Genomic DNA, 18,010 nt, shown 5'->3' on the forward strand with positions numbered 1-18,010 from the left:
AACTCGTGAGATTAACTTTTTAACGTAGGCAAGCAGCTACAACTTAATTTTCCTTAAAACAAGCTTTCCTCCGCAGTGGACAAAATGCACGTCTATGTGCGCAGACGGCTGAGAGACAGATCCGAAGGGACCGACTGCAAAGTGCAAAACCTGAAAAGCGTTACTACAAAAACAGTCAATATCTTCAATGTTACACACTGCATTGTCATCAAATTCAGTTCACCCATCACTGCTGGTTATACTACAACTCTTTTAGGAAAAATATATTTTTTAATAATTTATAATTTTTCTTATAATGAAAAATATTCAATAACTTCACTAAGAAATTATGAACTTCATTATGAAAAATACATGTAATAACTTCACTGTAACACACTGTACTGTCACCAAATTCAGTTCACACATCACTGATGTCTTGATAGTAGATACTACTACACTTATTATGGAAAAATGTCAATAGTGCAGTGTATTACGTTATAAGTTATTCATTATTTTTTTTATAATAAAAAATACAAAAAAGTGAATGCAAAAATACATTTTTCCAAAATAAGTGTTATAGTAGAACCAGCAGTGGAGTGTGAAATAATTCAAAAGAGGTGTTATTATGTAATTTGGCTCACGAGTTATTGATTCGAACCTGTGAATATGTGGCAACTTAAGTCAGAACATGCACAATTTTTTTTGTTTATTTTCTCTTATTTTGAAATGTAGCTCTATTTTATTTAGCTAATGAGAGAACATTATATCTACAGTCAAACATATTTGTTCAGTTCTATTTTACGTGTCAATAAATATTGTCAAAACATTTTTGAATTGTACTGAATTCGTTTGATTTGACAGTCAGGAATCAATTACATGCAGATAGTGATACAACTACTAGGCTACTTAAAATGTATATAATATATATCACACTAACTAGTTAGACATTATGATCTTCCGGACCTTTGCTTTAAGAAATTTTCTCTAACTGGACCTCTTAAAATTTTAGTTGAATACCCCTGCTTTAAATCATCGATTTAGGCAGCTTTGAGCAGCTCTTGAGGTTCTTATCCAGAATAGAAGATGAAATCCTTGCTGGTGTAGTTGTGTTTACCGACTTTGATGAGGCCCCACTTATCCCTGTGCACTGTCCACTCAGTTGTCATCAGCGGGAAAACCTCTCTCTCTGATTGCGTTGGTTTGTTATTTTCACAGCTAGAATATGACGGCTGCACAAATAGATTTTTAAATGCTCACAGTTTTTATTATATTTCTTACTGTTGTATTGTAATTTCAGGTATACATAAATGAAATGCGGGACACTACTTAAGTCTTGTGGGACGCGGGACAAAGCTCCCAATTTTGGGACTGTTCCGCAAAATGCGGGGCGGTAGTCTGGAGAATAAGGTAAATTAAATAAAAAATAAGGAACATCCTGGATCTGTTTTTCCACTCTTCTTTTTTTTATGTATTATAGAAGTATCGGATGGGGACTCGGTATCGGTAGATACTCAAAATCAAATTACTCGGACTCAAGGGCAAAAAAACCTGATCGGGACATCCCTATTTTTAATACACAAATAGATGGAAGGAAAATAGAAATCAAGATAAGTGCTACTATTACTGGGTCAAGTGCTGGCGAAAAGAAAAACGTCTTTAGCATTTTTTTGAAAATGGCTAAAGATTCAGCTGCTCGGATAGAGCGTGGCAGGTCATTCCACCAGCCAGGAACAGACCCGGAGAAGGTCCGAGAGAGTGATTTTTTTTTGCCCCTTTGTGATGGCACCACAAGGCGCCGTTCACTTGCAGAACGCAAGTTTCTGGAGGGCGCATAAGTCTGAAGTAGCGAGTTAAGATATAGCAGTGCAGAGCCAGCGGTCGTTCTGTAGGCAAACGTCAGAGCCTTGAATTGGATTTGAGCAGCTACTGGCAGCCAATGCAGACTGATGAAGAGAGGAGTGACGTGCGCTCTCTTCGGTTCATTGAAGACCAGTCTTGCTGCAGCATTCTGGATCAGTTGTAGAGGTTTGACAGTGCATGCTGGAAGGCCAGCCAAGAGAACATTACAGTAGTCCAGTCTGGGTAGAACAAGAGCTTGGACAAGAATTTGTGTGGAATGCTCCGATAGGAAGGGTCTAATTCTCCTGATGTTGTACAAGGCAAATCTTCAGGACCGGGCCGTTGTCACAACATGATTTGTGAAGCTTAAAGAATCATCCATCACCACTCCAAGGTTCCTAGCTGTCCTGGAAGGAGTAATGGTTGATGACCCAAGTTGAACTGAAAGGTTGTGATGAAGTGTTGGGTTGGCACCGACCACAAGCAGTTCCGTTTTTGCAAGATTGAGTTGAAGGTGGTGGTCCTTCATCCAGACAGAAATGGCTGTCAGGCAGGCTGCGATGCGACCAGCAACTGTAGGATCATCTGGTTGGAATGAGAGGTAGAGTTGTGTGTCATCAGCATAACAGTGATAGGAGAAACCATGTTCTTGAATGACAGATGATAAGTAGTTCATCTTTGTGCTGAGAAAAAATGTCTCTTCTGTGTAAGTTAGATACAGCCAAATCTCTCCTCTCCACATATAGTTGGCACTGTTGTTCTGTTGCTGCTGTTGAATTATCCAGGTTGTGGATGAGGAGCAACCGTGAAATGCCTCATTCATACATAGTTAGCCGTTTCTCAATATGTGCTCTTGTCTATACTTGTGTGAAACGTCATCAGTCGCTGTCCAAGTACTGTCCCAATTCAAAGTTCACATCTAGCCAAGTACAGTTCAAATCCTTGGATGTGTTCTTGATCCGCCCCTTTTATCGAGGATGCATCGAGAGGTGACTTGCACAGACTTGAGACAGCCAGGTATCCCAGAATGGGAGTAAGCTAACCAGTAAGCGTCCAACAGTAATTTAAACATATTACTGTTTTTATGTCATGATATGTAGTATTAAGAGTTTTCAGGCAAGAGTGTACTTGTTTAAAGCTCAAATTTGTGGTTTATTGATAAAGAGTAGCACCTATTTGGAGTTGTGAGATCCAGGCGATCACCGGGCGCTCGGCGCTCATGTACCCCGCTGAGAACAGCCTAACCTCGGCTAATCCTTCTGATGTTTGCCGCTGACTCTGATGTCTCTGTAAGGGTTAAACATATTATAATTCATCTTTTGTAAATCTAATGGGTGATCTTTGGTCTCATAAATCTATAATTTGTTTAACTAAAAGTGAAATCTCATAACTTATAGTTTGCTGTTGTAGCCTACTAGAGCGCTGACTTTGTATGTTTGACTGAATCATTTGCTTTATTTTTTTATTGTAACTTCTTGTACCTTTTGCTAATACTTTTATAATGGGTATTTGGCTATTGTTGGCCATTAAAACTGACATGTAACAAAAAGAGTCAGGGGGGTGTTTTATATTTGCAGGCTATATGCACATATTGCCACATATGTTTAATGATTTTTAAAATAGAAATGAAAAGAGGAAGAACTGTGTTTTATAGTTTGTTTGGTAATAACTATACATGCAGTGAGAATTGCCTAAATAAGGCAGGCTACACAAATAAATAAATAAATAAATTGTATTTCCATATACGATCATCATTTCACTTTCTCTTAAAACTCTTTCTCTCTCATTTCCTTTCTTTCTGCAACGTGTATGAATGTTTGTGCGAGTTTGTGTTAGATTAGTTTATATTATAATAATCAAAGTCTCTTGTAGATTTTAAACGTGCCCTAGAACTTTTTTTTAAAAGATGTAATATAAGTCTAAGGTGTCCCCTGAATGTGTCTGTGAAGTTTCAGCTCAAAATACCCCATAGATTTTTTTTAATTCATTTTTTTAAGTGCCTATTTTGGGGCATAATTAGAAATGAGCCGATTCAGGGTGTGTGGCCTTTTAAATCTCATGCTCCACGCCCCAAGAGCTCGCGCTTGCCTTAAACAACATAAAAAAAGTTCAAACAGCTAATATAACCCTTGAAATGGATCTTTACAAAGTGTTCGTCATGCAGCATGTCTAATCGCGTAAGTACAGTGTTTATTTTTGATGTTTACATTGATTCTGAATTAGTTTGAGGCTATGCTCCGTAGCTAACGGCTAATGCTACACTGTTGGAGAGATTTATAAAGAATGAAGTTGTGTTTATGAATTATACAGACTGCAAGTGTTTAAAAATGAAAATAGCGACGGCTCTTGTCTCCGTGAATACAGTAAGAAACGATGGTAACTTTAACCACATTTAACAATACATTAGCAACATGCTAATGTAACATGTTTGCCCTTGTCTAATGCCTTTCATAATGTTGGGAACATGGGCTGGCATATGCAAATATTGGTCTTGGCAATCTTCTTATAGCCTATGCCATCTTTATGGAGAGCAACAATTCTTTTTTTCAGATCCTCAGAGAGTTCTTTGCCATGAGGTGCCATGTTGAACTTCCAGTGACCAGTATGAGAGAGTGAGAGCAATAACACCATATTTAACACACCTGCTCCCCATTCACACCTGAGACTTTGTAACATTATTGAGTCACATGACACTGGCGAGAGAAAATGGCTAATTGGGCCCAATTTGGACATTTTCACTTAGAGGTGTTGTGGCAAAAAATCAACTCCGACTTGAGCAACTACTGCATAAGAGACAAACACGTCCAATTGTCTTTAAAGCTTTTATTTCTTGCAAGAAAGGTCAGACAGAAACACAAGTAGCTGCAGAGTGTAAGACCAAGAACGAAAGCTTCCCCTCACTTTTATATCTCTAACCTCCAAGGCCGAAGCCTCTATCCTTTTACCATATTTGGAACATCTCTTAGTGGCTGTAGCTTTCCACACATTGTTAGCACAGACATGTTTTAACATACATCTTGCATTTCCCCATACCATATCTTGCTCTTTCTATTTCTAACATCTATGTTAACACTATGTTAAATATTACCAATGAAGCCAACATCATACCATGTTCCATAAGCATCATATTTCACAAGAATACAGGTAAAAAGCATATGAACAATTAAAATTTCCACAACAATTCCCTCTTCTTATCATTCATTGATAACTAATCATTACTTCTACTTCATTTCACATCACAGTCTTAAGGGTTAACCACTAGTCATTCATATTCATCTTATACGGCATCTTATACAGTAAATTTAAGTTCTTTCATCACATTTATGCTCTCCATTTCTGATCTTCATATGAACAACAAATTCAGATACATCACCCAATCATAGAAATCCTTCATTTTACAGACATATATCATGCAAATTTAGGTTCTATAACATCTTATCACAACAGATCCATTTTGTAGCCCACGATGTGTCATTGTCCAACCTCAGCGGTGATTTGGAATTCCTTGAGCTGATTTCACCTGTACACAAACCTTAGACAGGATAGAAAACATTTCTTTGCAATAGTTCAACATGTCATGTTCACACAATTTTGTTGATGCCACTCTTTGTTTAGCTCCTTCTATTCCCAAAAATGGGTTCTTCCAACCTAATTTAAAATTTCCAGGCATATTTTCAGCCATACATTCGTTAGTTACCATCCCCCTTTTTGATACATTGTTCATCATTAATTGATCATAGTGGTTGGAGACATGTTTCTCTAAACAACATTTGCCATCAACACTAAACTAAAATCCATCTTTAATTCTGCAATCAGATTTTCTCCAGCTTTCTCTGTCTCTGAACATGTTCTGTAAAGAGTTAGAAAAATCATGGTTATTTTCAGATGACAGATTGCACACAATCTCCTGTGTCTGCTCCAGCACTTCCTAAAGAAACAGAAACATTTTTTTTTTTTTTTGGTTATAACAGAAATTCAAACCACAGCACCCCAAAGATCGTCTACCACCCCAACCTAACAATGGGCACCTGTGCAGATAGTCATAATTCTTTCCACCTTGACTTCTCCCTTGTATTCTGTCATAAAAGCTCCTAACTTCTCACTGTAACTCACACTGTCACTCTTTTCAACCCAGTCTGTAGTCTCAACACACTCTCTGACAAACAGGACCACTTTATTCTTATGTTTAGCTCAAAATTTAGCAGGTACCTCAGCCAATGCTTGGTGTACTTCTGAAGCGCAATTGTTTACTGTTGAACGATTTGCTTTACTCTGTTTCTCAATTGGTATTACAATTCTTTCAGTCAGTCTACCCCCCCACCCCCAAGTGAGGGTCACAAACTCATCTGCTTATACCAAATAGTTAGAGGACAGCAGCCCTGAAACTAACACTTCACATTCCATGGTCACAACTTATCCTTCGCTATTCCAGTCTGTTGTTTTGTCTCTGAAGACAGAGCCATCTACAAACAACACGTCCTCACAGTTATCAAATGGTTTATCTAGCAGGTCAAGTCATGGTGTACAAACTTGATCAAGGATAGTCAAACAACAATGATGTTCCTTCTCATCATCCTTTGTTCTGTGAAGGTTACTGGCAATTTTCCATAAATACTTAAACTTACTTCACACTAGGTTAATGACATATACACTCTCTATGGGGACAGAATATTTCCCCAAACTTACACATACAACACATAAAGTCCAGTCACTCTCACACTCACTCACACTAGACACACATGACTATAAACTGCTCACTTTCAAAGTTGCTTTTATTCTAAAAACACATCTTTAAACTTCTATTTTTCTTCCCTGTATTCCTTTACTTAGTTTTTTACATGATCTTTTATTCAGTCTCAAAACATCTCTGTTCATTTTGATTCTTTTTCACAAAAGTCAGCTGGGTTGTTTTGGTTCTAGTCTCATTGCTTTGTTTTGTTTCAACTTTAGCAGACTGATAACAGACAGACAGAGTATCCTTGCCTCTACCCCAGCCATCTCTCTCTCTTACTGCACAAATAATCAATTCAACAGCCTCTCAAGACTGTAACTTAGACTGAATTTAATATGAAATTACTATACATAACCCTTGGTCATTCGCAAATGTTCAAATGTAAATGTTTTAACCTTCAAATAAAGAAAACATTACCACCATCTAAAATATGTTATGCCAGTTGCCATTTTTGAGGATATCTTTAGTTTAAATGCTGAATGCACTTAACTTTCTCTTGAATCTGCAAAATCAGTCTTCATCTTTAACACCACCATTGCCTTGGAATTATCCTCTGCCATGTCTAATGACCTGCAGGAATAAAAACTATAATAGAGACACATTAGTTCAAAATCACACAGCCTCATAAATTCAGGGATTCATCATCCTACTGAACCTTAAACTTCTAAACAGTTCTTGCCAACAGGGCAACCAACATCCTGTTACTAAATTTTACTCTGGTCTCCGCAGAAATTACAGACAATCACCTCATGTTCTCAGTCGGCTCTTGAAAGCTCATTCCCATCAGCTCTATATCAATACTCTTTTTCCTCAGGGTCTTGTCCCCTGGCATAGTTGCTTGTCACAATGAAAAACAAGCCCTCTTAGGAATGCGGTTTCTGGTAAGTGGTATAGAGGAGCATTTTTGGGTCAGACTGCTATTCTTCTCACAGGTCATTCCCACTTTTGATGCTGCTGGCCTCACAGACATCCGCTCCACTCTCATACTCATCTCACATAAACACCTCCCATCAGGGTAGATGCCCAGTGGCGGCGGCAACCCCCTGCCTTAGGTTGTCCTCTGTCTGGCCAAAGAGGATCTTACCCATCATTGAGAAATCACCTCGTGCACACTGGTTACCGCTCTTTCCCATTCCAGATCTTTGACAGTTTTCTTCAACAGAATCAGGTGTTTTCTGGAGCTTAGGAAGTTACATTTAAGAGCCACCAGAGCCATTGGACTGCCTAATAGTGTTAAAACATGGAGACAAGTTAATGACAGCAGTATTTAATCACTAAAATCATTAGACTGTGCATTATCTCAGCAGCAACATATCAGTGCTGAGATTATACTCAGTGAATTCAATTCTCACAACTGTCCATTCAGTGTAATGTTCTACATCTGTAACCAGAGCCATCAGCCCTGCACATGGTGGTAGTGTTAATTTCGTCAGACGAGACGAGACGAAATATGTTCGTCAACGACCTTTTTTTTCATGACTAAGACGAGACGATGACAAGACTGCACCACTGTCCAAAAACGCTGACTAAGAATAAATTAACATGCATTATTGTTGACGAAAAAAGACGAGACGAAAATGTTTTGTATAAAATAAAAACTAAGATAAAATCTCTCTTCATTTTCGTCTACAATCGTCTCTGCTTTTTCATCAGCTGTTACGCCTTTAAAAGGCAGTGTAAACGAGGCTTTACAGGTCTCATACGCCTGTGGCTGCAACACGAAACTGCTGAACCATAGACTGTAAAAAAAGAACACTGAACACACAACACCCAAAGCGACCACGAGTGACGAGCGACGACGACATGCTAGCTTTTGAATTATGTTGGTTAAAACAAAATACTCTTCAGAACAGGTTAATCAGACACGTTTAACATTTGCATTCAACAAAAATCTTTCAACAAGTGTATTTTGTCAGGTAATTATGACATTTAACCAATGTTTGAGATATGTGAAACACTTTTTTTTACTGAAATGTTTATCAGTAATAATCTCAGTAATGTGTTATTTTTAAAAAAAGACTAACATTTTTTTTGACTAAAACTAGACTAATATTAAAAGACTTTTAGGCCCGGTTCCACAGACAGGGCTTAGCCTAAGCCAGGATTAGGCCTTAGTTCAATTAGGGCATTTAAGTAACTTTTTTAAACGTGTCTTAGAAAAAAACATTACTGATGTTCATCTTGAGACAAAACAATTGCACTGACATATTTTGAGATATCTCAGAGCAAGTTTCTTTCAGTTGAAACAGTTCAAACATGCATTTTAGTCTAGGACTAGCTTAAGCCTTGTTTTTGAAACCGGGGGTTAGTTGACTAAAACTTGACTAAGATACCTTGAGTTTTCTTTTGACTAAAACTAGACTAAAATGACGAGACGTTTAGTCGACTAAAACTTGACTAACAAAAAAAGATATGTGAATGACTAAATATGACTAAAACTAACAAGGACATTTGGCACAAGACTAAGACTAAGACTAAATTAAAAATAGGTGACGAAATTAACACTACATGGTGGTGACAAAGATCAGACAAAAAAGTTACTGGTCATAGAAGAAATTCATCTCAATATTCACTTCTGTCCTTCAAGGTCTATATTACTAATTTAAAGACCTCTTTACACTCATTGAGTTTTTCCCTTTAACAAATTTAACCCTTGTGCATTCAAAAAAAAAAGTTACACTTAGGTTAAAAATGGACAAAAATGTCCATGCCAAAAAACTGTCATAGAAATATGATTTATTAATATTTTTTTCCACTTTCACTGATGTCAATTTTTTAACCAGCATCTGTTCTATCCATAGATACCAAATATTCATTAATTTTAAGAACTTTAACCCTTTAAATGCTGGTTTGTTTACATAATGCCATAGGTGTTTTTTTATGAAAAAATTAAAAATAGTAGTTAATTTTCATAAACTAAATGCTAAGCAGAATTTTTTTTCTTTGCTTATTAGATTCTTGGGTGGGTCAATGAAGAACAACAACATTAATTTTGAGGCATTTATATTTTTTATGTAGTGTCAATTTTTTTAAAAAACTAACACTTAGGTTAAAAATGGACAAAAATGTCCATGCCAAAAAACTGTCATAGAAATATGATGTATTAATATTTTTTTCCACTTTCACTGATGTCAATTTTTTAACCAGCATCTGTTCTATCCATAGATACCAAATATTCATTAATTTTAAGAACTTTAACCCTTTAAATGCTGGTTTGTTTACATAATGCCATAGGTGTTTTTTTATGAAAAAAATAAAAATAGTAGTTAATTTTCATAAACTAAATGCTAAGCAGATTTTTTTTTCTTTGCTTATTAGATTCTTGGGTGGGTCAATGAAGAACAACAACATTAATTTTGAGGCATTTATATTTTTTATGTAGTGTCAGATTTTTTACAAAAAATAACACTTAGGTCAATAATGGACAAAAATGTCCATGCCAAAAAACTGCCATAGAAATATTATATATTAATATTTTTTCCACTTTCACTGATGTCAATTTTTTAACCAGCATCTGTTCTATCCATAGATACCAAACATTCATTCATTTTCAGAATTTTAACACTTTACAAATCGGTTTCTTTACATCCTCGGCTTCTAATGCACCCATGTGCTCAGTGTCAGTGGGCAGCACTAGTTTCAGAGCTTCCTCTGCTGAGTAACGTCTCTTCAAACAATGAAATGATCAACCCCTCAAGCACCACATATGTATAGGTTTGGCTGTGAGGACACCTGTGTGAACTCAAACTTTGTATAAAATCTACCAGACTAAAAAATCAGTATTTTCTTGTGGTGAAAACTAAAATAATGTGTTTAGGGGCTTCTGAACGTCTACTTCAAATTCAAGCGTAACTTTTATCTCCGTACAAAAACAATAACAAGTGAAAAAGTGCAATCAAGGGTTAAGATGTGTGTTTGGTCAAAAAGAAGAACCTTAAAGCCTTCTTTGACCTTTTTCATAGTTTTCACATGACCCTATGACCCTGCCAAGGGTGTGACTCATACATGGAGTGGGATTTTTGATTGCCAGTATGATATAATTTCTTTCAAACTAATTACACAAATTAAATTTTCAGTAAACACCTGCAAACTACACTCTGACATCCTTACCAGTATACCCACACAATTATAGCTGCATTATTTTTCAAATTGACTTTATCATAGACTATAATATGCATAAGCAGAAAACACAAATAAAGTGAGTATTTCTTTTATAAGCCAAATTTGAAAATATGGCACAATCTAGTAAAAAATGGTAAAAATGTAAAATTTGAAGCCTTGCCGATAGAATGAATGCCTATTTGCAAATATTGTATCATTTTATAGTCAAATGGCCCTGGGTTAAAAAATTGCAGTTTTAATGGGTTTCAATGTGGACATTTTTGTCCTTAAGGTCCTAAGTGTGAGTATTTTTTGTACAGAGGGTAAAATTGATTTTTTGAAGGAAATGAGGGTAAAATATTAAAATTCCAATAAAAATAAACACCTGAGCCAAAATTCATGTAGATGGCATTAACAAAGGCACACTTATAACAAAAAACAAAACTGAAATGGACAAAAATGTCCATAAGGATGCACAAGGGTTAAAAGTTAATTTCCTTCTTCATGGCAATCATTTCTTTTCACATCTCTGTGTCCATGATTTTCAACTGGGACACTGTGCTTCACTATAAATAGCTTGTTATCACTTATGACACAAGCTCAGATAGCAGCTTTTAGCTGACTTTGAGTGAGAGAGAGACTCTGAGGATTTCAGGAATGGTACTCTGCCTTTTATAACTTTTAACATCACACTTTATCTACTGTATTTGACTCTGGCCCAGCTTAAGAATTTGCCAGAAATAACATTAATTTCCAAATAAACAACTATGTTTATATTTGTCTTTTACCCACACATCATGGAAATGAAAGATTACACATTTCCAATCAGGTTGAGTCTCTGTTACAACTGGCAGTCTCATTTTTGCCATTTAAACTTTTGACCATAAAAAAACAAACATTTAGACATTAAAAGGTCCAAAATCATTTTAGTTATTTTACATTGTGATAGCGCTCATCACATACTTGAGACTGTTCAACTTTTTTTTTTTTGTAAGTTACGTTCTATCCTCCTTCCCTACATGCCAATTCTTTCTGCATTCACCTTCTTTCCCTTCTGTCTGCTTCTTCTAGCCTACAATCTATTGTCTGCTTACATTTCACACACACACCGCTCTCACACAAACACAACATCCCCACATCGCAGTTCTCTTCAACTCATTCCCTTACGACCTTAAGTCTTATGACCACTCAACGTTCCCTCTTCTGGGAAATCATAATACTTAACTAACTTTTCTATTTCTTACATGCATCTTTGGCCATTCGATTTTCTCATTTGATAAAACACTGGTACATCATATTTTCTGCTACACCCCCTGTTACTTTTTTTGCAAGCTTGCTTTGGGACTTCCCCATTTTTAACCCCTCTGGATCTCGTGGATTTTCAGCTCAGTGCGCACCTAATACAACACAAAAATAACCTGATGGACGTCTCCAGCAGATTCTGCCAATTGTCAACCCAAAATCAGTAACGGACTCATTGATTTTCAACAAAATCGGTAACGGACTCAAACGCAGTCGGTTTCAGGAATATCTTGATTACCCTGCTTAGTTTGCGTCATGCAGGCCTGGCCCTGATCTGCCCAAAACCTCACAGCAGTTGGCTGCATTTGGCACAGATCGCCTCAGCCTGCATGAGGCCTCTTTAGTCTGCGTCGTGCAGCCTGGCCCTGATCTGCCCAACTCTTCACAGCACCTTGCCGTGTTTGGCACAGATCGCCTCAGCTTGCACAAAGCAGCTCAAAAATTCCGCCCTGGGGAATTATTAAGCATCCGATCGCAACCCCTCAGAAACCCCTCGGACCACGACCACTGACCCTGCCGAAGCTGTCAAAAATGGTTCGTCCCGTTTCCTAATTACAATTTTTACACCGAATCACAAATTTCCCTTTAACTTCTATTTTGCCCACAAAAATCACAAATTTTTCCTGTTTCCTAATCTTCCAAATTTTACCAAATCACACTTACTCTTAATTACCCATAAAATTTTAATTTATCTCTTACCAGAGAGTCGTGTAGCCACCTGGGTTCGTTTTCTGATTCCAGTGGTGTCCCCCTCTGGACCCTGGCAGTTGGCCCCTCATCCCTTAATCTATTCGGGGTAGGGCTGAGACTACTATTAAGTCCAGGATGATCAGTCACCGTCCGCTCTTGGGTCCAAAAGGCACATCCAAGGAATCCCATCCTCGTCGCCAAATTGTTGTGGCAAAAAATCACCTCCGACTCTACTGCATAAGAGACAAATACGTCCAATTGTCTTTAAAGCTTTTATTTCTTGCAAGAAAGGTCAGACAGTCATACAGAAACAGAAGTAGCTGCAGAGTGTAAGACCAAGAGCAAAAGCTTCCCCTCACTTTTATATCTCTAACCTCCAAGGCCGAAGCCTCTGTCCTTTTACCATATTTGGAACATCTCTTAGTGGCTGTAACTTTCCACACATTGTTAGCACAGACATGTTTTTAACATACATCTTGCATGTCCCCATACCATATCTTGCTCTTTCTATTTCTAACATCTATGTTAAACATTACCACTTTAGCCAACATCATACCATGTTCCATAAGCATCATATTTCACAAGAATACAGGATGAAAATCATATGAAAAATTAAAATTTCCACAACACAGACCGGTTACTGTGACTAAAATGGCAAAAAGTGTTAAGAAATTCATGAATACTTATAAAATAATAGATCCATGGAGAACCCTGCACCCCAATACACGGCAATATTCTTATTATTCCCCAGTTCATCAGACTTATACCAGAATAGATTACTTTTTAATAGATAGTAAACTCCTTCAACAAACGAAACATTGCAATTATGAAACATTAATGTTGTCAGATCATAGTCCTCTAACTCTGCATTTAACTTTCGGATATAATCAAACATCGAAGATCTGGAGGTCTGATAACAGCATACTATCAAGCAAAGAAGGAATAGAAGAAATAAAAAAGCACATAAATTTGTATTTATCATTTAATGACACTCCAGATGTCACAAAATCCACCCTCTGGGAAGCGCTAAAGGCATACATTAGAGGCCAGGTAATCTCATGGAAAAGCCTGAAAAACAAGCAACAAAGGGAAAAAGAAACTCAACTAATAAAAGAAATAACAGAAACGGACAGACAACATTCATCTAGTCCCTCAGTAACTCTACATAAGAAAAAGCTGGCTTTGCAGACAGAACTGGAATTAGTATACACTTCAAGAACAGTTAAAATGTTGACCAAAGCAAGGCATAGATATTATGAACAAGGGGAAAAAATGGGTAAGCAACAAATTTGGCTCAACAAATAAATTTGGCTCAACAAAAAAAACAAACTGCATCAAGGATGATTACGGAAATCCGCACAGATTCAGGCCAAGTTACAAGAGACCTACAGGGGATAAATGATACATTTAAATGTTTCTATAAAAAACTATATACTTCAGAATCCAAGAAAAACCCCACACTCATAGATATGTTTTTTGATAAAATGTCTATTCCAACAATTAGTTTAGAAAATCTAGAACAACTGGAAAAACCCATAACAAAGCAAGAAATTGAACAAGTTATAAACAGTATGCAAAATTCTAAAGCGCCTGGTCCAGACGGATACACTTCAGAATTTTACAAAGCCTTTAAAGAGCAGATCTCGATATTGCTGTTAGATGTATTCAATGAAGCCTTACATAGGGGCTCTCTACCTCCAACATTTTACCATGCAAGCATTTCTCTTATTCACAAAAAAGACAAGGATCCTTTAGACCCCGTGTCTTATAGACCGGTGAGCTTACTCAACGTGGACAATAAAATACTTGCAAAAATTGTAGCTACACGGCTGGAAACAATCTTACCGACAATCATTTCACAGGACCAAACTGGGTTTATCAAAAACAGACAGCTGTTTTTTAATATTAGAAGATTACTAAATATAATTCACACTCAGGATAAAAAAAATCTACACCCTGAAATTTTACTTTCCTTGGATGCGGAAAAAGCTTTTGACAGGGTCGAATGGGATTATCTCTTTTCGACCCTGTCAAAGTTCAGATTTGGCCCAAAAATTATATCTTTGGTAAAATTATTATATGCCCAACCTCATGCTTCAGTGCAGACTAACAATATGCATTCAAGTTATTTCCCTCTCAGCCGCTCGACTAGACAGGGCTGCCCGCTCTCGCCATTACTTTTTGCAATAGCCATTGAACCCCTGGCTCTTTTATTACGGGCAACGGAGGAGTTCATTGGGATTAAAAGGGGAAAAACGGAACATAAAGTTTCTTTGTACGCGGACGACCTGTTACTATACATTTCAAACCCTGTTAAATCTGTTCCTGTGATAATGGAAATTTTGAAAGAATTTGGAGTAGTATCAGGTTACAAATTGAACTTATCAAAAAGTGTCTTATTTCCAATTAATTCTAAAGCCCGTATGAATACTAATGTGTTTAATATCTTTCCTTTTTCAATCTCAACTGAATTTAAATATCTTGGGATAAACATCACGCAGGAATATAACGGCCTCTTTAAGCACAACTTTTTGAAATTATATGATCAAACGAAAAAGGATATAGAGTCATGGAAAAATCTAAAAAAAAATTATTAGAATGAACGTTCTGCCTAAGTTTTTGTTCTTGTTCCAATGTATTCCTATTTGGATAGCCAAAGCATTTTTTAGTAAACAAGATTCCCTCATGTCATTTTTTATATGGAATGGAAAAACTCCTAGAATCAAGAAAATGTTCTTGCAAAGACTAACTTGCCAGGGAGGAATGGGATTACCCTGTTTCCGACGTTACTACTGGTCATGTAATATCTGCTCAATGTCGTTTTGGTTGTCCACTCAGGGGGCTGATTGGAGTAGGATGGAGAGTGAAAGCTGTTATCCCACCTCGTTAAAAGCATTACTTTATTCAGCTTTGCCAATTTCAAAACAAAAACTTGAGAACCCAGTAGTTTCTCATTCAGTTAAAATCTGGTCCCAGATTAGGATGCATTACGGATGGAGGGATGCGTCAGCTTTAAGTCCATTGATTAATAATCATACATTTCCTCCATCAGTCTTAAATATGACATTTCTTCAGTGGGAATATAAAGGTATTCAATGTTTAAAAGATCTATTTATTGAAAATATTTTTCCCACATTCAAACAATTACAGAGCAAATACAGTTTGGAAAATAAAGATTTCTTTAAATACCTACAGATCCGAAGTTTTGTTAAGTGCTTATTTCCGTCTTTCTCTAATCAGCCCCCAAATTCTGCAATGGAAACAGTGTTTTTGTCTAATCCATTTCAAAGAGGGCTAATTGCTAAAATCCACAATGTGCTATCACAGGAAGAAACAACACCTACATTGGACCATTTGAAAAGAGCATGGCAAGATGACCTAGGAGTGTCTATTACAGACAACCAATGGTCAAAAGCCCAAAGAAATGTTCATTCTACCTCTGTTTGTATTAGACATGGTCTTTTGCAGTTCAAGGTGCTTCACAGATTGCATTTATCCAAATTAAAGTTGTCAAAGATGTTTCCTTCCATTAGCCCTTCTTGTGATAGATGTTCACAAGGGCCAGCCTCTCTTGCACATATGTTTTGGAATTGTCCTCACATTACGACCTATTGGAACACTATATTTCAAACCCTTTTTCAAGATTTTGAAAAAACAGCTTAAGCCAGAACCAATTTGGGCTCTTTTTGGTGTGAAACCTGTCTATGTACAACTTTCGGATACCCAAAACAGCATGGTTTGTTTTGTGACCTTGTTAGCACGGAGATTGATTCTCTTGTGTTGGAAACAAAAAATGCCCCCTGCTCACTCAGCCTTAATGAAAGACATAATGGGTCATTTGAAATTGGAGAAAATTAAATACTTGTTAAGGGGGAAGTCTGAAATATTTTATTCAATGTGGCGAACTTTCATAGACTACTTTGGTGAGAATGTTTAATTGATTGGCTTAGCATGGAAATAGAAATGATGCCCTCTGATGTACGTTGTTATTGTGTTTTTGTCTTTCTGTATTTGATATGTAAAAAACCTCAATAAAGAGAATTATAAAAAAAAAGAAAATGTGTACATCCCTCGATTGGGCAAGGTTATATACAAAAGTATTTACAGGTAATATTTACAGAAGTCTGTAGCGAACAAAGCAGAATCAGAATCCAGTAATCGATAGTCAAACAGGCGTGGATCAAATAAACAAGGAAGGTTCGAAGCATCGATTTCAATGTTTGATGAAAGCGTTCAATAGCGCCTTGTGACTGAGGATGGTAGGCACTGGATACCTGATGTTTGATATTTAGCTGTTTCATTACCTTCCCGATAGTCAAACAGGCGTGGGTCAAATAAACAAGGAATAACAAACAAACAAAATACTACAGTCGGTCACACTCACAAATACAAACTCCAAATAATCACTCACAATCAATCTTTCTGGCACGACACTCTAGACTAACAAACGATACGAAGTAATGACGAGATAGGATACGATCAACGACACGATGGCACAATGATGGCCCCCTCAGTGTGTTTGGGGCGGTCTTTATATCCAGATCAGGTGAGGAGGAGAACCAATTGCAGCCTCCAACAGGTTATCACAAGCCACGCCCATATGTAATACAAACATGCAGGCACATACACAGCGAGAGAGAATACACAAGACAACAGGATGGGATAAATGAATAAACAACTCTGCTCATAACACCCCCACCCACAAAATAAAACATACTGTTTTACTGATTAACACGGGACAATGAATCAGCAATTACATTGTCGATACCCTTTTTATGACAGATCTCCAGATTGTAGCTTTGACAGATTAGTGACCATCGCATTAGTCGATGATTCGCATTAGACATACGTTGAAGAAATATGAGAGGGTTATGGTCGGTGTAAACAGTAACAGGTTGCAAGCTCGAACCAACATAGACCTCAAAATGTTGGAGAGCCAGAATCAAAGCAAGCGCTTCCTTTTCTATGGTACTGTAGTTAAGCTGATGTTTGTGGAATTTTTTTGAAAAGAAGCTAATTGGGTGATTCAAACCAGCACCATCAGTCTGAAGTAGGACGGCACCCGCACCTGTACCACTAGCATCCACTTCTAATATGAACGACTTTTCAAAGCAGGGCGCGGCAAGCACAGGGGCACTATAAAGCAAAGACTTTAAGGCTTCAAAGGCGAACTGACATTCCGAAGACCACTTAAATGAGACTGCCTTACATAACAATCCAGTGAGAGGACTGGCAACATCAGAAAAGTTCTTGCAAAAACAGCGGTAGTAACCAGTCATTCCAAGGAATTGGTGAAGTTCTTTCCTAGTCTTGGGAACTGGGAAATCAAGGATGGCTTGTATTTTTGAGTTAAGTGGACAAACTGAC

General features: G+C 37.1%; 1 pseudogene; it reads right to left on the reverse strand.

Moving 5' to 3' along the window:
- Nucleotides 1-18,010, reverse strand: part of LOC137007702 (uncharacterized) — a 1,237,067-nt pseudogene that overhangs the window by 352,153 nt on the left and 866,904 nt on the right.

The sequence above is a fragment of the Chanodichthys erythropterus genome, chromosome 3, assembly GCF_024489055.1.
Source record: "Chanodichthys erythropterus isolate Z2021 chromosome 3, ASM2448905v1, whole genome shotgun sequence".
Classification (NCBI taxonomy): domain Eukaryota; kingdom Metazoa; phylum Chordata; class Actinopteri; order Cypriniformes; family Xenocyprididae; genus Chanodichthys; species Chanodichthys erythropterus.